This window comes from Natator depressus, chromosome 15 (genome assembly GCF_965152275.1).
Source record: "Natator depressus isolate rNatDep1 chromosome 15, rNatDep2.hap1, whole genome shotgun sequence".
NCBI classification, from domain to species: Eukaryota; Metazoa; Chordata; order Testudines; family Cheloniidae; genus Natator; species Natator depressus.
Genome location: NC_134248.1, coordinates 22,522,422 through 22,547,776, shown reverse-complemented (window position 1 = coordinate 22,547,776; position 25,355 = coordinate 22,522,422). Strand labels below are relative to the sequence as shown.

The 25,355-nt window shown below is 44.0% G+C and overlaps 1 long non-coding RNA gene across 1 annotated transcript in view; it reads right to left on the bottom strand.

Annotated features, from left to right (window-relative positions):
• LOC141999443 (uncharacterized) overlaps positions 1-8,773 on the bottom strand; it is a 90,063-nt gene extending 81,290 nt beyond the window's left edge. The window contains exon 1 of the long non-coding RNA XR_012642010.1: positions 8,501-8,773. This is a non-coding gene — a long non-coding RNA (uncharacterized LOC141999443). The remainder of the gene's footprint in view (positions 1-8,500) is intronic.
• Positions 8,774-25,355: the final 16,582 nt, after the last annotated feature.

Here is a 25,355-nt window from a genome sequence, read left to right as displayed (position 1 = left end):
AGGCTAATCAGAGAGAGTCAGGAGGCCAGGGAGGTCCCGTCCTCCGTGTGAGCTGGATTTGCCTGGGTCAGACAGAGTCGGGCCCAAGCTAAGCTGGGGAGCAGAGCTGGGCCAGATCCAGAGGGACCAGAAAAGCAGCCCAGAGAAAGCAGACCCTGTCCTGGGAGCAGAGCTGCAGCCCCAAAGCCAGAGGCACAGCCCAGAGAGAGCAGATTTGCCCTGGGAGCAGAGCTGCAGCAACCAGAGCCAGAGGGGCCAGAAAAGCAGCCCAGAGAGAGCAGACCCTGTCCTGGGAGCAGAGCTGCAGCAACCAGAGCCGGAGGGGCCAAAGAAGCAGCCCAGGGAGCTGGAGGCAGAGCAGCAGCAGCAGCGCTGAGACCGAGTGGTGGAGCTGGGGCTGGAGCAGCCCGGAGCTGGGTGCGGTGAGCAGCTGGGGAGAGCGAGGGGGACCCTGGGCAGCGGCCCAGCACAGGGAGATGCCTCAGCCAAGAGGCTCTGCGGGCCAGGCTTGGATCATAACCCCGACAGGGCGGGGGCAACACTGGGAAGAAGGGTCTTATCACTTAGAGCGTGTGGCCACCACCAGAGCAAGTGTCCAACCCACAGCATCCCTACAGCACAGCCAGGGCCTGAGCAGGAGGCCTGGGACTTACAAGGAACAGACTGTGAACTACCCTGACATTCCAGAGACACTGTTTGTGATGTTCCCTGCACAGAGCGGGGTGATGCGTTTCCTTTAACCTTTCCCATTTTTCCTTATTCTTTTTAAAATTGTTGATTAAATAACTTGCATTTTCTTTAACTTGTATGTAATGGTCAGTGGGTCAGAGAAGTGCCCAGTGCAGAAAGAGTACCCTGGAGTGGGGACACCCTAGTCCCTGTCCTAGGTAACCCAGTAGGGTTGGGGGTCGAGCCCCCCAGGAATCCTGGGCCCAGCCTTGTTGGGGTTACGAGGACTCTGCCAGACAGGAGAGTGGAAGGGGAGTCCTCAAGGGCAGGAAGGCCACTGGGTAAAGGAAGTGGGAGCGAGGACTCAGATCCTTTCGCTAGCCCACTTCACCGGGGTAGTGCAGAAGCCAGGAAAGTTCCCCACAAGAGCGGGACTAATTCCCCCGCTTACACTGACAGAATGCAGTATGTAGCATACGGTCCCTTAAAATATGTACTAACTACTTACGCTAAACAATCTGTTCCCTCTTGCATTTTGCTGTGAGACAGAGTTCCTTTCCCAGACTTGAAGGAGGGCTCTGTGTGACTCAAAAGCTTGTCTGTCTCACCAACAGACCTTGGTCCAATAAAAGATATTACCTCACACACCTTGTCTCTCTGACAGAATGCAGTGTCCCTCAACCCAGAATTTAATAGAGCTACTATTGCTTTGCTTTCCCATCCTCTCTTTTTACACTGTAGATAAAGTCATCTGGGATTTCAAGGCAGCTCTTCCACACTTTTCCCAGCACCAGCACGGTCAGTAGAATAAAGGTGGGGTTCTGTATGCTTAGTATTAAGGAAATTTTCTGTTGGCTCACGCGTGACTATCCATTGCTGGAGACAAGATATCAGACACATCAGATTTCATCAGGCTTCTGGTCTGACAGAATATGGCAGCTATGCATAGCCAGCTGAGGGGCTGGATACACCTAGCAGCTATGGTGTCCTTAGCCACACAAAAAGAAAAGGAGGACTTGTGGCACCTTAGAGACTAACCAATTTATTTGAGCATGAGCTTTCGTGAGCTACAGCTCACTTCATCGGATGCTCAAATAAATTGGTTAGTCTCGAAGGTGCCACAAGTCCTCCTTTTCTTTTTGCGAATACAGACTAACACGGCTGTTACTCTGAAACTTAGCTACACAGCAGCCACTATCCAAACCTACGAACAGCTGGTGCGATAGGGAGAGATCCGGCCCTACTGCTCATGTGGAGGGAAGAGACTCCCAATGTAACCCTGGGAGCGGATGTGTCATTACACAAAGTAAAACTATTTCCCCTTGTTTATTTCCCCTCCTACTGTCCTTGTAAACTGCTGGTAATGGCCCACCTTGATTATCACTACAAAAGGTTCCCCCACCCTCCCCGCCCGCTCTCCTGCTGGTAATAGCTCATCTTTCCTGATCACTCTGGTTACAGTCTGTATGGTAACACCCATTGTTTCATGTTCTCTGTGTATATAAATCTCCCCACTGTATTTTCCACGGAATGCATCCAATGAAGTGAGCTGTAGCTCACGAAAGCTTATGCTCTAATAAATTTGTAAGTCTCTACGGTGCCACAAGTACTCATTTTCTTTTTACCAGTGTAACCCAGTGTATGATTTTGACCCAGGGCTATTGGCATAGTCTTTTTGCAGATTGCCAGCAGGGTGAGTGAGGGTATCTGCTGTGTTTGTGTTAAGGAATCAGTGAGAAATGTACACAACAAAAACCGCCTAATATGACAACTTTTAAAAACCAAACTTATTAAAAATGTCAGTATTGATTTATCATTTTGAGTTAAAAAATAATAATAGCTTCATTGACGACAACGCTCCTCCTGAGCAATGCACAATAGCAAATAGGACATGACAACTCAGCAGCATCACCTCCTCATGAGCACAGCCTCAAACAGACTCACAGGGCTGTTTGATCCTGCCAGCTACCCCACAACACTAGTCTCTGGTTACAAGCAGATCCACTAAATCTAACAGCAAGCTTGAGTGCCACAGGGGAGAGGACAAAGCCAAGGTCAGGACTATTTCTCACTTCATTCACAAAACAACCATCCTTCACTTAAACACACCAGAAGAGCCTTGCATGAGGTGGAATCTTGTGATCGAAGAGATGACATTTAACCCACTGCAGAGACTTGCTACGGAGAACTGAAAGATCAGAATGACAGCGATATGGTTTCAATGGTGAACCTTCTGCTGTGCGCTCACATGCGACTCTCCAGCCCAGCCCAAACGGTAGGAGATATGGCCTCATTGTTATTATTATCAAAAGATTCCTTTTTTTAAGAGTCACGGTTCTTAGAGCAATAAAGAACGATGCTTATGACTACACGACAGCTGTGCATTAGGATTTATGGTCCAGACCAAATACAGGCTCTAAGGAGCTTATCTCCCTGACTTCATGTAAACCCTTATATTCTAGCTGTGGAAGGAGGAGCTCCCTAACCTGACTAAAGGTATCAAAATCCAGCTCTAAGTTATGCACATAACCCTGGAAGAGTTAACAAGCGAAGGACAATGCCCGGGGAGCAACAATACAAGCAAAAGAGAGCTTGATACAGACTTAGAGGAGGAACCAATAACATGCATAGAACCTTTTTTTTTTTTTTTTAAAGCCTTCTTATTGACATCTAGACAATGTTTACAGGAGAACTGTGAGAGATCTACCCATAATGCCACTGCTCAGATGAGGTGACAGGGAGCATGATGACTTTTAATGGATAAAATGCCACCACCAGGCTCAGCTTGGGAATGCCACATGTTTAATTATTCACTTGGGCAAACTTTAGTTAAGTCTTTGAGCAGCTCATCCACAGACGTCCATTACAAAAGTGTGGCGCTTCCCAGGAAAATCAGATCATATCCCTTTGAGGGGAAGCAGCACGTCAGTTATTTAAGTACCAATGGCAGCTCAGCACCACCACAAGCCAAGCACCACTCATAGCTGAACAGCTATTACAAATAGAGATGAGCAGGATTAAGAATCTGTAACCTCTGGGATTCCAAAGTAATCTGTCAGGTGCAATCAAATACACCAGTTTCTGGAAAACAGAGACCAGATTTGAACAGAGTGTGAGAGACTCTCTCTAGTTACCAGTAAAACGGCCTTGATTTCCTTTAATGAGATGGGATTCTTTCGGCAGACAGCTCAGGAATTAAACTTAGATGAGAAATACTGCAGTGTAAAATCCTGAACCACTAAATGAACCATCTAATCACATCTGTTAACAATACAAGATATTTATTCTAGCCTGCTAGACAGTATTACTCAGTAGGTGCTACCTAGATATTTTCCACTGAGTTGAGCAAAACATCAAAGGGATCCGACAGCGGAGAGACTCCGTCTTGTACACGTACTGTAGCTTAGCTTTGTAAAGCACAAAGCAGCTAGTGAAATGTGTCGAGAAGAAAATGAAATGATTCTTTTAACTACTGGCTAGTTAAAATATATTCCCCCTAGCTATTACAAATGGGCTTATGCCATAAGCAACCTGCATTGCTACTCCCATCACAGTCCATCTCCAAAGTCATTAAATAAACCAACCTCGCAATCAATGCATTCAAAGACAAAAAGCTATGAATGATTAGACATAAACCATCCTGATCGTGTGACACTCTCTGAGGCAAAGAAGGATGCTCAAAATAAAAACAGACATTGCAACTTTAACTCATGCTTTTGTGGCAGACGAAAGACAACAAGGACAGCTAAACTCTGTAAAGAGGCATTGTGGGGTTCCATATTTGTTGACCATCAATGGCTTCCATAGCCAGTTTAATCAGTGGATGGTTTGATCTAACTACCAACTCTACAAACACACCCTGGTCTCCGAGAACCAAGTTTATGCAGATCAGTGTTTGCCCTCAGGAATATTTGTGCAGCACAGTTGCCCCCAAATAATTTGGGCCTCCTTGCAACTCTCTTTGCCTCCATTGTGTGTGTTGGACCAAACCCCAGCACTTGGTTAGCAATTCTGACGGTTGATGCTGGTGATTCTATTCATGAATTGAATCCAGCTCACTCTGCTACTGGACTGCAGAACTAACATAGCTAATGGGAGTTAAAAGTCAGTAGAGTGAGGGTCTAATGACTTAAGGGATCAGACCCTTAAAAGCATGCTTGCTGAAGCACTCCTTCAAAATGTTGAATTTTTAACTCTACAATGCAATGAAGTAGAGCAGCAGTTCTCAAACTTCATTGCACCACGACGCCCTTCTGACAACGACCCCAGGAGGGGGAAGACTGAAGCCTGACCCCACCTGAGCCCCACCGCCCCTGGTGGGGAGGCCAAAACCCAAAGGATTCAGTCCTGGGCGGGGGGGCCTGTAATCTGAGCCCGGCTACCCACGGCTGAAGCTGAAGCCTAAGCCCTGCTGTCCCGGGACCAAGCCCTCAGGCTTCAGCCCTGGGCCGTGGGGCTTGGGCCCCACGCTGTGGGGCTCGGGTCCCAGCAAGTCTAACACCAGCCCTGGCGACCCCATTAAAATGGGGTCACAACCTACTTTGGGATCCTGACCCACAGTTTGAGAACTGCTGAAGTAGAGGACTTGTTCTAATGCAGCAGATCATTTAAACCATTCTTTACGGGGGCTACTGTCTCAGTAGAACATACCAGCTCCTTCAGATGTGGTTGTGTGTTAATGCTCTTTGAAATTTTCCTGGAATAAAATGAGCACATATGGACTCCCCCCTTCACTGGGAAAACAGTTAATGACTGGTTTTCATTTGAGTCCTGCTATAAACTTAGTCACCATTCCATCCACAACATGAAGAAGCTACTGGGGCTTGCAAAAATCCCAGAACCAAGCTCTCTCTAAGGACTGCAACTAAATTTTGCCAGATTGATAGTACTCCAAATTAATTCTTTCTCCTCTGTGAGACTGATCCAACCACTCCCAACTCAGTAGAAGCCCTGTATCATTTATTTGCTGGAAACCAGAGAATAGCCTGCTACAGACAAGCATCTCTTCTTCTTGCTTATTCCCTCTTCAAAGCTCAGAAGGACCAAACCACAAGGAATCTTGCTTGTATTGCCTTTGCAAAGGATGCAAAAGAAGAATTAATTCCCATGACCAAATTGTAGAAATGGCATAAACAATTCCATGTGAGCCTGAAGTTAATTATGGTACAGCAGCTGTCAAAAATTCAGCTCAAGTGCCTGCTTCCTAAATTGAAGGTTGGGTATCCAAATTGAAATGCCATTTTTATTAGTTGTTGACAGTCTGGGAAATAGCCTTCCCTAGCAGCATGGACACAGTAGCTCCCATTAGCACTAATGGGAGTTGGACACCTACATCAAGTGGAGACTATATACACCTTGGTAACACATGCAGCGGGACTGTAGACTACATCTGTGCTATGGTGGTTTAAGATGAATCATTGTAACATGACATGCTTGACAGCATCACCTAAAATAGCCAAAGACCACAGACAATCCAGTGTCCGGTTCCTACTCTGAGGAGGGAGGGGCATCTGCACCAGCCCATTGTCCCCTCCAAGCAGCTCAGTTGTGCTAGCCAGCAGGTTCTCATGAACGTTCACCTGGCCCCTATGACCACAGCTCTGAGCACTTCATGTATTAATCCTCACTGCACCTCTGGCAGGTAGGGCAGAGTTGTTATCCCCATTCTGCAGATGGGGAACTGAGGCACAGATACTAAATGACTTGCCCAAGGGGACACAGGAAGTCTGAGGCAGAATAAGGAATTGATCTGGGGTCTCTTGAATCCCAGGCTAGCAGTCTAACCACAAGGCTGTCCTTCCTCTTGGATGGGAAAGGAGGAAGCAGTCAGGCCCTGCCTGTCCCTTCCTCACTCCTCTGTGAGGGAGGCAGAGCAGCAGCCCCTCTCAGGCTGTTCTCCCTCTAGTGCTGTGACCTGTGATACAGGCAGGCGGCACACACGGTGGAGTAAGGTGGTGCATTATGCCCTCTTGATTCCTGTGCAGCCATGGACAGTGGGTCACAAAATGCCCGTGCTCTCATGAAATGAAAGTGCCCCAAATGGTTAACAACAGTATAATGGCTCCAATCCAAAGCCACTCAGAGATTTCCAATGACCTCAGTGTGCTTTGAATGACCCCCCCACACACACACACACACACCCCTCTTCATCCCAGGGAAAGGGTCAGGAAGCATTACAGGAGCACAGGGCCTGCATTATCTTTAAAATGAGACCTTGTTTTCTCCCTTTCCAAATAGGCTTCTCTTCCCTCCCCTTCCTCAGCAAACCCAGCAGTTGTCTCTCTGCAATATGACAGCAGAGCTTCGCTAGTGAGAGATGGAACCAGTTATTTTAAAAACATACAAACCTCTGCTAAAACTCTGAAACCAGATCCCACCACCCCCACGAGTTCAGATTTCATAAAACAGTGACTGAGGCGATCGGGTGGCAACATCAAAGCTGAACACAAAGATGGAGCCCCACAGCAAAGGTGTGGGCATCCTATGCTAGCTACCATGGTTTATTCTGAACCCAGGTTGGGTGATGTAATGCTTAATTTTCTGAGGCTCTGCATTTATGTGCAGCCACTTTAGCACATTAACGATCCTCTTTATAGTTCATCTTCTGCCTTACTTCGCATGTTGGACATACATGTTAGTTTGCAAATGCAAGACACCCGTTACCTAAATTAGATTCATTCTGACATTCCTGCCATGATTAGCAGCAGTATGAGACTACTATAGATAAACTATCAACTCATGGGTGCACAGACTGTGTCTTCCTGTAGGTTTGTAATGCACCTAGAGCAACAGGGTCCTGATCGTGATTGGGCCATTTGGCGCTACCATGCTAGAAATAAATGATAATGACAATACTTGCTTCGTGTCTAGTTTAAAGCCTGTGCATTGGATGGCTCTTACACATTTTCAAGTCAATGGGAGCTTTGCCATTTGCTTCAGTGGGAGTAGGAGCAATTCATTGTTTTATTCAGCTGCAGCGTGAAGGAACACAGTTCTACCCTCCCCTTCAGCACAGGACAGTCTTCCTCTGGATCTACACAAATGGGACATCACCACATCCCACCAGACCAAGTCCACTGTCTGGAATTTAACAATAGTGAGCATATTATGTCTTTTGTTATAATCCCGAAGTGCCTTCCATTATTGATCTGGCATTCCTGGAAGCAATCTATCAATAGGAAATGGAGTTAAAGCCTTTCAGCTGAAAAGAAGGGTTACTAATTAGCTGACATCTTCAAATAGCTCTCAAACTGAATTAACTCTTGCACTTAGATTCCATGTTTCATTAATGTTGCTGTCCAATCTGGTATAAAGGCAGTGTGTAATGAGAGTTTACACATTTACCATCGATTGCAATATCAGATGCTGACAGCTCAAGGGTCCATCTTAGATAACAGCACCAGGAGTAAATAGATAACATATTTGAAAGCACAGTTCCAAGCAGCAACAGTCTATGAAGAATGTAGCATAGAACTGCCGGAGCTCAGTTCCTCTTGTTCAGGGAACAGATGGCAATAAGAACTGATTTTGAGTAGTTATGTTATAATCCCCTCTAAGTGGTTGTCAGAATACACTGCCGTTGCTGTGTACGATAGATAGAGCAAATGGTAATTTTCTAAAGACTTTTTAAAAAAAAAAAACTTTCACCTCTGGAGCTGTTTCAGATGGAAGCCACTGCAGCGCAATCAGAGAGGCCACTGCAAAATCAGAATAGGAGAACACTCGCTGGGCTTTGATGTCTTATTGTTTATAGTACAGAAGCGGGGGGAGGGGGGGGAAGTGATTGTTTATGAGAGACAAAAGGGAACCTGCCTTTAAGATTGCGTCTCACCTGATGACCTCTCTTATCCTGTGTAGCCCAGCTGGTTTTCAAATGGGTCTTGCTTATGCTACTGCTGATTTAATTCCCAAGCCTGTAAAAAAAAAAAAAAGGGTTAGTACATAAGTGGCTATGTTTCTGCCCCCGAATCTATAGAATACAAGACCGGGAATGGGTCAATAGCAAAGCCGCAAAACGGATAAGTAACAGTCACTCTCATTCTTGGTGCAATTGGAATGTGCTGAAAAGACTTTTTAGGGCCCCCATTTACCGTTTTCTAAGAAGTGCCACCATTCTCAGGGCCCACGCATTCTGTGCATTATACTGACTTGGCTAAATCCTGTGTGTGTCACTGCCCTCTAGTGACATAGGAACAACAACTGCCCAATTACATGTACTAATACGGCTACAACTAGTGGAAATTCATCTGGAGCTCAACTGGTAGGTGCCCTTTTTTGGGGAGCAAAACTTGAATTCGATCCCTATGTGACGCCTTGAATGGCTACACTGTGCAGAACAGGCAAGTTCTCGGTGGGCACGAATGGGTTTCCCATTGCAGGGGCTGGTAATACCAGGATTACAATATTGTCCCACTTAACTGTTTTACCATTCCGTATAGAACTGGCCAGTCCTTACCCCCGCCTTTCTCCAGCTTTTATAACATGCGGTGACATTGGCACAAGAGAGCAACGGGAAGAGAATCAGCACCTTTCTAGGAAAAGAGGTTAGTAAATCATGTTTTATAGCTGAGAGAGGCTTTTATATTAATGAAATCGATTTGAAATACAAACCTAATCTGGATAACCTAGTTAATCCCTTGCCATCCTAATTCATGAATTTATAATACAAATTCTCAAAGGTCTGATAAAAGTGGCAGGCAAATGTAATTCCCTTTTCAGATGTATCAAAATCATATACGTGGATTTTGTCACAAATAAAAATACAATACATCCAATTGCTTAGATAGAGCTTGAAGCTAAAAAGTACAATGACATTTCTCCTCTGTGCATCTTCCATATTTTTAATATATTTTTGCCAGTGACATACAACAGGAAGATTAAATAGGATGCTGAGTTAGCAGGCAATTAATACTACCATTAATAATACTTTCCATTTATATGTAGCATTCTCAACAGAGGATCAGAAAGCATTAAACAAACCTCACACTATCCCTACAAAGAGGATAAAGATAATACTTTTCCCCTTCTGAAACAATATTGTTGGTCTGACAAGCAAGCCTGAGAATCCATGCATGGGATCATATCATGTGATATGGCCCAGGGTTGAGAGACAAACCACCACACAGACAAGAAATGAACCTCTAATTCCACCAATCTTATCCATGTGTTTCCTCTACTGTAACCGAGACTTAATTGCAAGACGCTTTCCTCTTTCCACCTTCTGTTGCAACCATGCTGTCAAAGCCACCATCCCCGTTGCTGTTATTTAAAAAAAAAAAAAAAAAAGTCCTTCCAAGTACAAATAAGAGAAGCAATATTGTTCTCCTATGTTCCCAAAGGGGTGGGGGAGAGGGGGGAAGGATTTAGAAGTAGTCACAGCGTTCTTCCTTTATTTTCTTTGAAACGTTAATCACTCTAAGGCTACAGTATTTCACTTTGTTTCTTATATTCCCTTGCTTCCGCTGTAAGGCAATACTGTCATACACCAACGGAGGTTGTCACAGCTTGTAAAGACTTTTTTTTTTGGTTCTTGCTACGCTGCTGGTACAGATAATACTTCAATAGTTTTCTCAGCCAGCACCAATGTAGAAGTTGGCTCATTTAAACAATCTTGAATTATATCCAATTTGGCTGCAAGGCTGGATTTTTCATGACATTAGAGTACTGTTAAAGACTGATTTTTCTCTGTTGCTCTCTATTGTCTTCTAGGTCTTTCTAGAGTCTGCCTCACTTGGGGTGTTACCAGATTTAGCTGCGGAAAGCATCACACCCAATTGATCCTTCATGGTTGGTTCCTGTTGTGTTATCAGATGTAATTGGCCTAGTGAAATTAAAAGAAATGTTTAAAAAACAGTTGAAAGGAAATACCCCCCGCTTTTAGAAAAATACACAAGCGTCACAGCATACTGTTATTGAAAAATTGCCTTACTTTCTCATTTTTACCATATAAATTATAAAATCAATTAATTGGAATATAAATATTGTACTTACATTTCAGTGTATAGTATATAGAGTGGTATAGACAAGTCTTTGTCAGTATGAAATTTCAGTTTGTACTGACTTTGCTAGTGCTTTTTATGCAGCCTGTTGTAAAACTAGGAAAGTGTCTAGATGAATTGATGTACCCCCTGGAAGACCCTCAGGGGTACACGTTCCCCTGGTTGAGAACCACTGATCTAGGCAACCATCTGGCAAGCGTTCTTTTCCTCCACCACTGGCAGTGGCATCCACATGCTTTTTCCAACCTTGGCAGTGATAAGGCTGACCTACCCATCTCATTCACAACTACTTTGTAGCATATCAGAGCGAAGAATGGCTTGGCCGGACACTGGCAGAAGTGCTAATAGGACACGATGGTATTTTCCAATCCCTCGTCATTTTTTTTTAAAACAGAAAATGCCAAAAGCGCATAAGCTCTTGTTGAATCCGAGTTACTTCTATGCTAACAATGAAATGAATATTTTAAGACGGAAAGTTTCTCGATGTTGGCCAGAAAAAATAAATTGCACACCAAGGTTTTCCAAGAAAAATTTGCAACTATTGTACTCCTCCACGTTTGTTTATACAGTGAGGAGCTCCTCAGCTGGTGTAACGTGAAATTGAAATCAGAAGGACTCGGATCTGGCCCACTCCTTTTATTGTCATCAATAAGAAGAGCTGCACTGATCTCCAGCTTCTCTGGATGGCCCCGGGGTTCTGCCATTCTCTAGCTTTTTAAGTAACTTCTCTGTGTATTCCATTACATTGCCACATAGACAGTTCTGACCTGGAGTTAACATTTTCCCTCCGTTGGCTAGCAAAGACAAGGCAGTTTGTAGGATTCACACAAGTTCGGGACCATCAGAAAGCCAAAGTTGCTGCTCCTAAGTCACTTAAGTGCTTTAAAACAAAACAAAACCATCCCACGTGATTTGCCCACACTCACACAGGACTGGGTCTGTGCTGAAGGTAGATATTGAATCACAAGACTTTTAAACCCCCAGCACTGGGTCTTAACCACAAGACCAACCTGCCTCTCCTTAACAGGCAGGACATTTGTACATATAAACCAGTGCAAAATGGTTTGGTTTGGTTTTTTTTGAGGCTACAGCACAAGTTGAAGCGAGTGCTGCTTGTAGCGATCTGTGAGAAATTCAGCCCTGTCTTCTCTACTGGGAGTTGTAAGCAAGTAAACAAGCTAAGAATTTAATCTATCGTTATTTTTTCCTCTCTCTTTCTCATGCTTCCTTTAGAATCACAGAATAGTTGTATTTTATATCACCACCACAGTTTTCCAGCAGAATTATAAGAGAAAACATTGAGCAGATTGCAAGTTACTGCCGGGGGTGAACACCTGAACCATAAGCATAAAAGTAGTTTAGGACTCTAAAAATTGTATCCTTCACTGGGCTGTGCAGAGGTGCTACTTATTCCACCTTGTCATCATTTTGGCCCCAAAAGCTTTGTGCCAAAAAGTGTTTGTTGGCTCCATTTTGCATCTCAGAAGCTGATATGAATAATCCAGACCGCTAAAGTCTTCTTCCAGGGTCCATGACCTATTTTCCTCGCATTCTAATGCAATCTTCACTCCTCTAATAGACACATCCCCTCCTCCCCAACTTCTAGATAGCCTTCTTGGAGTTAATCCAGTGGGCCTCCCACCTCTCAGTCTTCTCATGGTCCACTTCCATTCTTGGTCATTCCAGTCTCCTTTTCAGAACAACAATTATTTCCTTCCCCACCCAGTCCTTCGGCAAGCCCCACCTCCACCCCCTCTCTTTTGGTGAATTAGGACCCACTACCCCCCCCTTTGGGTTCTTTGAAAAGGATCTGGGGCCCAAAGTACACCACAATATTGTGACCTCTCTCTCTAGATTCCTGACTATCTTTTGAATGGTTGTCAGTGTATAACACCCTCTTAATCTCTGAATGTGGATGGCAGTCAATGAGGTGCCACTAGCTATAAAAAGGGGGCATAAGGACTGCTATAATACCATTGCACACGTGAGAAGGGCCTCTTATCTGGCTAAGGACAGAGCTCAATCCCTTGGCAGAAAGACTTGCACGGTCAAAGGTAAGACCATGTGGGGGGGGGTGGGAGTTTGTTGGGCGTCGTAATTTATATTTCTGTGCCTTGGCAGTAAAACTACGCCAGGTTTACAGACTGAAAACAATGGCACGGAGAGTGAGGCATGCAAAAGGATTATTTCAGGGGAATAAAGGAGGTCATCTAGAGAATATTAAAACCTGAACAGAACTTCTCCTGTACACAGCAGCTTCAAGAAAGGCCAGTATGTGGATATTATTACAAAGCAGAGGCTGGAGAGCCAGAGCTTCCGCCAAAACTCTCTCAGTGGTTCCCAAACTTGTTCCGCCGCTTGTGCGGGGAAAGCCCCTGCCGGGCCAGGCCGGTTTGTTTACCTGCCGCGTCCACAGGTTCGGCCGATCGCGGCTCCCAGTGGCCGCGGTTCGCTGCTCCAGGCCAATGGGAGCTGCTGGAAGCAGCGCGGGCCGAGGGACATACCTGCCACTGCTTCCAGCAGCTCCCATTGGAGCAAGGCACCTACCAAAGCAGAAAAATCAGGCTAGTAGATATGCTTTGTCAGATCGGTCCCTGGAAGACTTCCTGTTCCTCCACTATTGTGCCAATAAGGTTTGTTCCATGACAAACCATTACTAGGCTGGGTTAGTTCAGGACCCTGAAAACTCCCTTCTTAATTCCTTGCGCTTCTATAGAGATTCCTATCAGTTGACCGCCAAGCACCGTACAATGGAGAGAAGTATCATTATTCCCATGTTTATGTGTTAGTTTCTCCATCATTGAGGGGTGATAGGACTTGCCTGAGATGACCCAACAGGCCAATGGCAGAGATGGGCCTAGAATCCAGAGCTCTTGAGCCTCAGACCTCTGTGAATCCACTGAGCCACAATACCTCCCTTTACCCACCTTCTCTTTTTAAATCTCATTTTGCAAGTGGATTGTCTAGCCAACAATTACCCAATGGGACAAACTCTATCTGCCGGTGATCATTCCTAGTTGATCTGAGACTCATCTTTCTTCTCCCTTGCCCAGATACCACTCAGTGGGAGTAAGGGTACTTGACTTCATGAGAAGTCCATGAAGTAATATGCTCCTAAATCAGAATAACCAGATTCTGGCACCTGCTAGTTAGCCCTTGGACTATACTTAACAATTCCTTCTCCTTCCTTGGTATTCATCCTTTCAAATACTCAAATATTTCTTCTGGGAAGCTAAACTAAAGTGTGCCATGTGCAGCAGCAACTTAAAGTTGTCCCTGTTGGTTTCCAGCACGTACCACAAAAGTAGTAGTCCTCCCATGGTGTAATTTCCTTTCCTTCCATTTGCCATTGTGGAGCTCCAGCCTGTTGTAAATCATGTGAAAAGTGTTTGCTTTCTAATAGTTCTTTTATTGGCTAATGCATTTTATTTGGCACTCATTACCTCGGTGGGAATTTCTTCTTCCAGTAATTTACTGTATGTGACATAGTCCTCTAAGCATTAGTCAAACTGAGCTAACACAGTTAAACTGTAGATTTACTCTCCACACCTTGGCTTGAAAAGTTCTGTGCGTGCTTATGTTAGGAAAGCCTAGGAGTGCCCCACTCTGCAAAGAGCTTGCCTGCTACTCTACTTGTTGCATCAGTGTTGTCTAGGGCAACAGCAGGGTTCTATGGGACTTACTCTTGGTTTTGCCACTGACTTCCTATGCAACCTTGGGCAAGTCCTTTACCCAGGCAGTGCCTCATTTTACCCACCTGCCATATGAAAATAATTCTTACCTTCCTCACAGGGTGTTGAGACTTAATGAGCTATATGATGCCGTCAGCATGTAGACAATTCCTTGCTAATTTCTACAAGGAAATCTTAGAAACCGCTGATATTATATGCCCTTTTATTTGTAAAATGATTTACATGATGTCACATGTAGCATACGAAGCATTTCCAACCATCCTGTACTTTGGGGGATTTACAGTCTTAACAAAGCTAGTTTAAATTTGGCCACACTGTCCATTTATTAAAAAAATTTACCAATAATAATTCCTGTGCTCATACTAAGAGAGATCGGAGTACTCTAAGCCGCTAAAAGATTTAGCCTGGGTTATATCTGCTCCACCTATTCAGAGGCATTGCCCATGGTTTGCCAGAAGATTGCAGCTTAGTGATTACAGTATTTTGCATCTCATTGGCATCTGGCATTCCAGGTAGCAGTAATGGGCGAGACTGTACTTGGGTAAGAGGTTGCAGCCCTTTCTCTAGCAAGAGAGTTCACCACAGTTCTTCATGGTTTTGGCATTGTTTACATAAGAACCTTTCACTGGTTTAATTTAAATTGTTTTCTAAAGCAATTTACTTAAACCGGTTCAAATTCTTGTGCAGAGATTCTGTTTAAGCTTAGGCCAAAATAAGTCACTCTTATACAGTTTCCTTAGTTTAAGCTAAACCAAAATAAAGCAGGGTTTAAACTGAAATAGGACTGTCCACACAGGAGTTGGCCCTAGTTTAATCACTTTGATTAAACCCATGCAACTTCACGCAGACAAAGCCTTTGTCATCTCACCATTTTGATGTTCATATGAGGTGATCTACAAGGGTCTCTCTAAGTGTATCACTTGAAAGCTTCAGCTAGAGCTTGCTCCACCTGCTATTCAAGTCAATAGGATTCAACCAATTCACAAACTCAAAGGATACGGGATCAATCCCCTAATGCAGAAAAGAGCAGTCCACTTTATAGTGCTTAGTTGCGTGAACTGAACGGAGATTATACTTGTGCTCCACCTGCAGTACTGGAGTACTCTCTGCTTCTGAATGCAATTCAAGGAGCAGATGTCAGTCAATTAACCCTTGCATGACCTGAGGTGGTACTACTTGAGAAATCATCATGTTTTGTAAACCATCTGATATCAGATTAAGTGATTTTGTAGCAATTCTCTTGAATTATGGGAGGAAAGGTCTTGGAAACAAGGAATTTCAGTTGATGGTTCATGAGTCTGGAATTCTCTCCCTTTCTGCTCCTACCAAAGCTTGACATTGTGGGTTCAAAGCAAGGCCTATTGTTTGGTCACACTCTCTCTCTGAAAGAGGCTGAATTAAGAGTGGGTGTAATCTAAATTCTAAATGATGATCTTACTCAATTTTGGAGAAGCGTCTCCACGGATTCACACGCTTAGGATAGCATTTGCACTCATCATCTTGGGGACTCTATGTGGTGCCAGCTTTAGAATAGATCAACATCTTGTGTTTTATATCTCATTGATTTAAATGAACCTAGGGGCTTCGGCGGTATGGACATGTTCTGATACATATAAAACAAACAATGATTGCAGTGTATATTTATATACTAGATCAATATCCTTACTCTCCTAAAATGAGCCTCATGTGTTCTTTCCACAATGTCTTCCCTTTATGTTAAAAGGATCTTCTATAGGCAGAAAGAAATTCACTGCAGTTAGATCAATAGAACAGTGATTCCGTGTGCTGCACAACTGGGCAAAACCAATTTGTTTTAAGGCCTATCACGCGCACACACACACATACCCTCCACCATAAGGCCTGAGCCTGTCACAAGGCACATTAATACCTCCAGATGGTTAAGTCTCCACTGATCAATTTGAAAGAACCAAGTTCTAAAGCGTTCAGGTTGTCACAAGCTAACAAGAGCCAGAAAGTTCATAATGAAGGTGGATACTCTGGCCATAATTCACTCCATGATTAAGAGGAGCGGAAGTGGGAACGTGTCACCAAAAGAATCAAGGTGAGTGTCAGCTGCACTGAACATTTTCCCTTGTGGAGCGCAGCTGAAGGGTGCCCTCAAGGCCCACGCTCTCAACTGGCCCACAGAATGGCTACTACCGTACAGTTGTGCAGTCTTCCTCAAACTGGTGGAGAAACCACTGCACCGTAGTCCAGTCTCTCTCCATTTCTTGGGCTTCTCTGTTAAGCCTGCCAACAGAGTGGCTAGATGTCATAGTGATGAGCACTATGTATGGTCTCATCCCAAACCCCCTGGGAATCTTTGCATCCACTTCAATGGACTTTGGGGGTGAGGCTCAAAATGCTTAGGATAGACAAAGGAAAAGAGAGGACCAATTGTGGAGGATGACAATGCTGATGAGCTTACTGTTACCTTGAGCTCTGTTCTCTATTCCTGTATCCACTCATATACCTAGATTGCAAATTCTTTAGGGCAGGAACCTCCATTTTGTCATGTGTGCATACAGCACCCAGCACAAGGCCCAGATGAATGATTGAGGCTTCTAGATGCTATTCTAATAATAAAATTATTTTACTGGGGAGTTGTGAGGACAATCCACAGCGAACATTTGCACAACTGTGACTTATAACTACACACAGACGTTTTCAAACCTCAAACAAAAAGCACACCAAAACATTATCTGAAGGTTTTCCTCATTTCATCAGAATAATTTAATCCTTCCCTATCAATTAGCTATAAATTTCAGGTCAGGTGAACTCTCCCCAAACCACTGTCTGAGGTTTGAACCAAAAAATGGTCTCATCATTGGCATTCCTGCCTGCTGCTGTAGGATAAGACAGGAGAAAACTAACAAAGCAAATCAACGAGAGAAGAAAGAACTTCAACTAGGGAAAAAGATGCTGTTTAACTTTGCATTTGGTTCCTGTTCGCTGGTATTGCATCCCAGCACAATGTAAGTAATGCAAGTGGCAGGCAGCCCACACAATACACGGATCAGCAGGTAGCACACATACAGCTGGGCATATCTGGCAGCCAGCGTGTCTGAATTTGTATTTGCCAGCTAACCAGATTTTTGGAGTCAATCTCCAAGCTATATCACAGAAAATAGGAGGTTTTTAGGGCCACTCATCTTCTTTTTCCTCTTGCCCTTTCAGCCTCATACTTCACTGTGCAAATGAGGAAGGAAGAATGTATTATCTGGAAGATTTTCAGCAAGCGAAGCGCTTAACACCAGCCACAGCAAGCCAGGGATCTTCAGTGGGAGAGGAGCGAACCATGAAGCACTACCAGTGATGGACTGTGAATACAGATTGGAAGATGAGTATGGGTCTGAGAGTTTGCTTGCTTTTTGGCAGATTCAGAAAGGTTGTGCGCTTGAGATTATGGGAATCAATCAGTTTGAGCAAATCCAAAATAACCAAATTAAACTGGTGTCACTTCCAAGTTTAGACAAGACCTAAGAGTACTCTCTTTCTCCAGCACTTTTATTTCCTCACTCCCAGTCCTGTTCTGTATGTCCTTGCTCTCCTGGCTCTCTGCACTACCCCCCTCCCCACCCTCCAGTGAAAACACAGGGCATGATTCTCCTTTCACTAACAAAGGATTAAATCAGGAACAAAAACTCATTTCAAGTCACTGATAATACACTAGTGCAAAACTGGGGTGAGAGGAGAACTACACCAAGGCAGCCCCGCTAGCTGGTGTCTACCACAAAGATGGCAGGTGAAGGAGAGGAAGTGAGTCCCTGGCACTGCGACTCCTAGGGGCCGGAGAAGGAAGTGTCTCCAAAAGTGAAAAAAAGCCCAAATTCAAGATACTAGCACTGAGGCACCTTGTGTTTGTGGATATGACATTGTCAAACCTTTTCTTTCTAAAATCTAGTTACAGCAGACTGCATTTGATGGCGTTCTGTGGAAGAGAATGCCACAAGCTGACCACAAGTTATGAGAAATGATATATGCATACACTGCCCATCTATTTCTTATACAATGAGGCAGGGTAAAACAAAAGACAGGAATATATACTTCAAATCAACTACCTTCACCAGAAAAAAGAAAGGGCATGATTGGACTTAACCCAGATGTCAGATGTTTTTTTTTTAAAAAAAAATTATAATAAAAAAAATCTAGGCACTGAACAGCAGCCCAGAATTTTCTCTATGAACAGTAAATACTAATACAGACACATCTGTTAGGGGAAATCACTCCCTACATGACTCCGCAGACAGCATCGAGACAGGACATGGAGATGTATCGGCTGGCTCGTGTGTCACTTTAGGGAATGTGATCTGAACACTGAAACTGTGAGTTCTGACTTAATGGGCTCACTTTTCAAATGCAGCAGTTGAAATTGTGTCCACAATTCTTTACACCAGCCAGAACTGCAAGTTTTGTACGTGTTGTTGCCGGTGCAGAGATATGCTGGTCATGGGCACAGTACAAAGATGTTTAAAAATTGTGGACATAAAAGGGCATTTTGCAGTCAGGTCAGCGAGCAAAATTTACAGGGCAGATGCTGGAAGATAACTGAAGCCATCTGAAAAATTGGCCTGGTGCATCAGTGGGGGGTTTGAGAAAAAGTCAATTTTATAGATTATTACTAGGTGAGGTAGTTATCAACAAAAATGCACATTTAGAGGTTCTATATTAGCACCCTCCTGGCTCGGCTAATTAGCATCCTCCTGGCTCGGCTAATTAACAGGAGTTCAGTAAATAACAGTGTCCCAGGTAGGTAGTTCCATGAAGACCAGTCAGAGAGTTAAAACTCAGGCCTAAAAAGGATCCAGTTATTCTATCCCTTACTCCTGTTCTGAACCAAGATAAGTAAATATTCCTTCAGTGGAAATGTATAGTCATGATCCAGATGTGCCACATTTTTGTGGCACTTTACAAATTATATACATACCATCTGCAGAGGGCACGCAACTTCACTGACTATGGAGAACTAGCAACAGCTGACATTTCTACACGTTCATCTTTCTTAAAGGAACCTGCGTAAAATGAGGCATTAAAAGACATTTTTCATGAACATACACTTTGGATATTGTAAACCTCAATAGCTGATGAACTATATAACAGTGTGCTGTTTATAAAAATCAGAATAACTGTCACGACCCAAAACAGATGTAGGCAAGAAATTAGTGGCAATGTCAGTTTTTTGTTACATTAGCAAGAGAGCTAAACCAATCACCCGAAACATCTGCTCAGCAAAGCGGATTCTTTGCTCACTGAGTTACAGCTGCTGAGTGAAACTCAAAAATATCTGGGAGGGGGGTTGGTTCAGATATTTATCCAAAGGTTAGTGAACTAACTGAACTTCTTGCATCTGTAAAAATCTGGCTGGAAATGTCATAAGAAATATGAAATGTATGGGTATTTTGTGGTTGAGCCAAAAATATGGACTCTTTCATGGCATTTTGACAGTTCCACTTGTTGTCCTGGTTATGACTGCAAAAGTGCAGAATGGCGTAATGAAAACTAATGGAGGAGGGGGGAAAAGAGCTAACCAAAGGTACAGCTGCAAAACAACTATGTCTGAGTTTCATCAATATGAGAGAAACTTCGGCGGGAGAAAGGTTTTGAACTACGAGGTTCTTTTCTGCGTAGATGACAAAAGGAGACTACAAAAGGTCATCGTCATAATTGTCTCCCCTGAGACTAATCATTGTCTCCATTGTTGGTGCTACCTAGTGATCCGTTCAGCCCATGCAGGATTGCTTAAATTTGTAGGAAAGAAAGAACTAAAGGCCGGGGGGACAGTGGACAGGTTTGCCAAGGAAACAAGTCTTCATGAGTCTGGATGATCCTGAAGCCTTAAAGACAAACCTCTTGCACAGGTCACAGAAGAAAGGGAACAATCCCTGTTCCCCATCTAGGGAGACCTTGAAGGTTTAAAACGGTAGAAGATCATCATTTGGCAACTTCCTGATGCCTATGTCTGCTTCTTCTTCCCAGGGAGAGGATGATTTGGACCTAAAACTCAAATCCTAGCTGAGCCTATTGCACACTTAGGTCTCAAAGAGATATGTTCCTCCAGAACACGAGTGAGATGTTAAAATCTAGACTGGACAAATCACTAGGAAATATTGGGTGGAATCCTAGCCACTTTGGAGGCAGTTTTGCCATTCACTTCATTGGGGCCACTATTTCACTTGCAGAATAGGGAACAACCCTACATGTGCCAGTGGATGGACTAGTTGAGTTAATAAGCTCTGATTTCTAGGATTCTCTGAACTGAAGCAGCTACGCTGTAAGGATTGGAGGATGGATGTTTTGTTGTTAAGAAAGAAATGATAGGCTATTTTTTAATATTTATTTTTAACAGTTTGTATATCTTCTATATATTACACTGGTCTCAGCTCTCCACACCTCAACTTTATGGTCATTCATGTTTTGAATTTCCTTTGTACAAATCTCGCAAGATTTAGAGCTAGGCAATGGGAAAAACACTCATTCTTGTTTTCCTTTTCATATTCATGATCTTATTTGTCATAATAATTTAGTTTTGTTTCAGTAACAGGAATGTTCATGTTTTTCCATTTTCCCTATGCATTTCCATTTTCACACTCACCCATGTGACATAAAATATGTTGAGAGTGGAGGGGAAATAAAGCTGTATTTGTATATTTCATTTCACTCCCCTTTCAGTTAATCAAGAGGGTTTTTTTTTTTAATTCCTACACAGAGAACTGTCAATATGACCGAATCAACCCAAGGAAAAAAAAAATAAAGCTTGACAAATTAAGTTCCAAAATCAGATTTAGCAAGTAGGTGATGCCAAGAATTAAAACTATGATTATTACAAACAAACAAAAAAGAAACCCATGATTAGGGCCTGTTACACAATACCCACAATTAAAACATCTCTAGCGTAGAAGAATTAGCATATATGATCACCGGCCACCTTGCCATTAAAAAATATAGGAAGGCCATCACTCAGCTCTACACGGGGTGCTGAATTCAATGACTGGTGCCACAGAAGTGGCACAGACAATCCTTTTCATCAGTCATTTTTGCCTTCCCCTTTCCAGTACCAGTCATCCTCATCCCTGAAGTTCTTTAGCAAAGACCGCAGTGACACTGGTTAGTACGGTGAGCAGGCTGACAAGTGACTTTCTCCTTCTATGCATTCCTTAACAGATTTTTTTTTTTAATTTATCTCTTCCCTTGAAGGTAAATGCTGGAATGATTTAGCTTCCTAGATGGCAGATCAAGAGGCACATGACATGGAAAAGTAATTATTCTCTTTCTGATCCTGTAGGGCAAGCACTTGAGCGGCAACCTTGACTACAGCAGGAGCTGCATAGTGCTCTAAGTCAAACTTTTGAACAAGCACCCAGGAACAGAAGGAAGTTCCAAGACTCACCCTTTCCCCTCCCCGCTTTTATTCTACTTCGCCTGTAAAGGCTGCCTGGGTTGGTTAGATAGCTCCTTTCAGTGGAGGTGGTCTGGGCGAGTCTCTCATCACGTCTGCTGGCCACTGTGGGTCACCTGAGACCAGGTAGCCTGTATGAAGATCCACAGTCACTAGAAAAAGACATGCCAGGGAAATAACCACTTTCCTGGAGTGATGCAGAAAAAGAAAAGCCACAAGGGGGAGATCACTGGGGGATTTTCAAAAGGCATGTCAGGGAGGTGGGGAAAACTAGCCTCAATGTGTTTTCTCAAGTTGTAGCCAGTTTATTGAGAACAGGGATATTAGCTTGACAAAGAAAAAAGAAACCTCAGTACAGCATCCTTCAACCACCTTCCGACTTGGATCTCCCTTTTGTCGGCAACAAAGAGAGCATTGCGGTACGCTTATATAATGGATCTAGGCATCCCAGCATGCCCTGCTGTTTCTAAAAGCCATCCTAGTCACACACCAGATGCAGCCTCATCCCCAGCCTTATGTACAGGTGCCACAGGGGTTCAGCACTCAAGCCAGGCGGCACCACACTGGAGTTACCTGCCCCCTGCAAAATTTAAACAGTCTCTTACGCAAAAGAGGGCACAGGCCAATCCACTTAATTGGAATCATTATTCCCTAATCATAGACCAGGACTAGGCACTGTGACACTGCACTCCATATGTTTTATGGAAATATGTTTATAAGTGTAAATATGATGTAACTGGAATATGCTTTATTCAAAAGGTCTCTTGTAAAGTATCATAACAAAGGTTATAACCTATTGAATATATTCCTTTTATTTGTAAGCATGTATCATTCTTGTATCTGAAGCTAGAAATATGAAGTATAACTCTGAGGTCCTATTGTAATTATGCAAAGTGTGGGCCATTAATGGTGGTTTAGAATCTTGATGGCTCCCATGGACTAGGACAATTGGTTGTAAGTGGTTTATTTACCTGCAAACCTTCCTGTGTACGTGTGGGCCAGTCCAGGAGGCGTGGAGACTAGGGGTCTTACGGTGACACGTGACCATGTCACCTGATAATGAAATCCATCTTAAATCTGGTACTTTTCCATTTAGAAGGAGGGGTGGGGACCCAGAGAGATAAAAGATTCCTGCCTTGTGCCAAAGCTATAAAAGGAGGTGAAGCAAGACAAAAGGGGTGGTTAGCCATGAGAAACCCCCTGCTTACCACGTGAGAGGTCTGCTGGAACTAACAAGGACTGTACCATGGGAAAGCACTGGGCCCAGACTAGGAAAGAGTCAAGTCTGTGAAAGAAGCGTATTGGAACATCTCGGAGGGTGAGATGTTACCTGTAATCAGTTTCTTAATGTATTAGGCTTAGACTTGCATGTTTTTGCTTTATTTTCCTTGGTGACTTACTTTGTTCTGTTATTACTTGAAACCACTTAAATCCTACTTCTTATACTAATAAAATCACTTTTGTTTATTAATAAACCCAGAGTAAGTGATTAATACCTGGGGGAGCAAAGAGCTGTGCATCTCTCTCTCTATCAGTGTTACAGCAGGCAGACAATTTATTAATTTACCCTGTATACGCTTTATACAGAGTAAAATGGATTTATTTGGGGTTTGGATCCCATTGGGAACTGGGTGCTGAAGATAGGTAACGTCCTGAGCTGTTTTTCAGTTAAGTCTGCAGCTTTGGGGGCGTGGACCAGACACTGGTCTGTGTTACAGCAAGCTAGTGTGTCTGGCTCAACCAGACAGGGTTCTGGAAGTCCCAAGCTGGCAGGGAAAATGGGCTCAGAGGTAATTTCAGCACATCAGGTGACAGTCCCAAGGGGGTCTCTATGACTGAACCTATCACACTGTAAATGTGCTTGATGTGGCAAATCCATTTTATCCAGACATCTCCCAAGGAGCTGAGAAGTTATATTTAAGAGCAATGGCTAGTGGCTGGTTGCATGAGAAAAAGCTACTAGCTAAAGCACAGCACTGGTAGTTAGAACATTAGAGTTCAAATCCAACCTCTGCCCCTTGCCTTGGTGGGACATCTTTCACAAGCTTCTATGGCGAAGATGTTTGGAAGTGGCTGCTGACCGGGCCTGCCCCTATTTTTGCACACCCAACTTGAGACGTGCATGGCTTGATTTTCAGAAGCACCAAGAACTTGCAGCTCACATTCACTTCCCTGTGGGTGCTCAGTCCTTTCTGTTGTGCCCAAAGACAGCAGAGGCCCAGGCTGCTGCCCCTGCCTCTTTGGAAGGGAGGGAACCCTACCACCAGTCTTATTCCAAGTGAGCGATGGGACTGTGTGGGTGAAGCATGTGGGGCTGTGTGTCATGGTGTGTCTAGGGCCCTGGATTGCCTTAATCCAACCCTGCTTGCTTCTTTTGCTGGCAAGTGGCTCATGTGTCTTGGAACAAGTCAACCCAGTCAATCCACAGCTTTCTGGCTACTGGCACCTTAACCAGGGGCTTATGATATCATCTGCAGCAGCTGCTCCTGACTGCCTTGGTGCATGCGACCTATGCGCCCCTTCTGAGGCCACAGGAGCAGGATCTGCTTGCTCCCCTTTGGGGCAATCAAGCTGTAACATTCTGACAGAGGGATGGGTCTGTGTTTTGTTTTTTAAATGAGTGAGATTTACAATGTGGGACTGAAACAGAGGGGGAAAAAAATCCTTCACCAAAAAGCAGCCTCACCGTTCATCCATGAAAAGATGGTCTCTCCCCAGGTGAATGAGGTCTGCTACCAACTCTCATGGCCTGGATGGGCATGAGGCAGGCTTGCCCTGACCAGGAGAAGGAGGAAGAAAATGAGAGCATGAGTGAGAGGGGAAAAGGCAGAACATCGGCATCTGGCCACCAAGCACTTTAAGGCTGGCACTGTTCACCCCATATCTACACTCGTATCCTCTGTCACACAAATGATACCAGAATATGTATGGCCAAATCCTACCCCATATTTATATTCTGTACAGCCCAACTAAAGCTCAGGAGTAGAGGTTGGGGCAGTCTGTGGTCAATTATGCTTACCTATGGGTAGTACGCTGTATTTACAGAGCACTGAACAAAACCACGAACCCCATAGTTACGCCTCACCGAAGTAGGCAAGTATCTTCAGTTTGTATGTGTGGAAACTGACACTTGGAGGGCCAGATATGTGCCAGAGGTAACTACACACTGAAGTTACAGCAGGGATGAATTTGACACAGAGAATTTAAATGATCTGCCCAAGGACATACAGCAAGTCAGGACTGGGATTAGAACTCAGTAACTCCTCGCTTCTACCCCCCATGCTCAATCCTCTACACCAAGGAGAAAAAGATTCCCCACAGGGGACAAATAAAGTCTTGCACTCAGTACAGTGCCCCAGGGTAGGGCTTCGGCACATATGGAAACATCTCCTTCACCCACTGCAGCCTTCTGTATCTCCTGTGACTGACAGAAGTGTTGACAGTCTTACAAGTCCTGTCTGATCAGAACTGACGAGAATAGCTCCCGGGGTTGGAGAAGTGGAATTAAGTGAAACTCTACGACCCAAGCTGTGAGAAATAACTTCACCCCTTACACCTATGCAACGATAGCTAAGTTGTCCCTGTTAGCAGCCAGTGTTA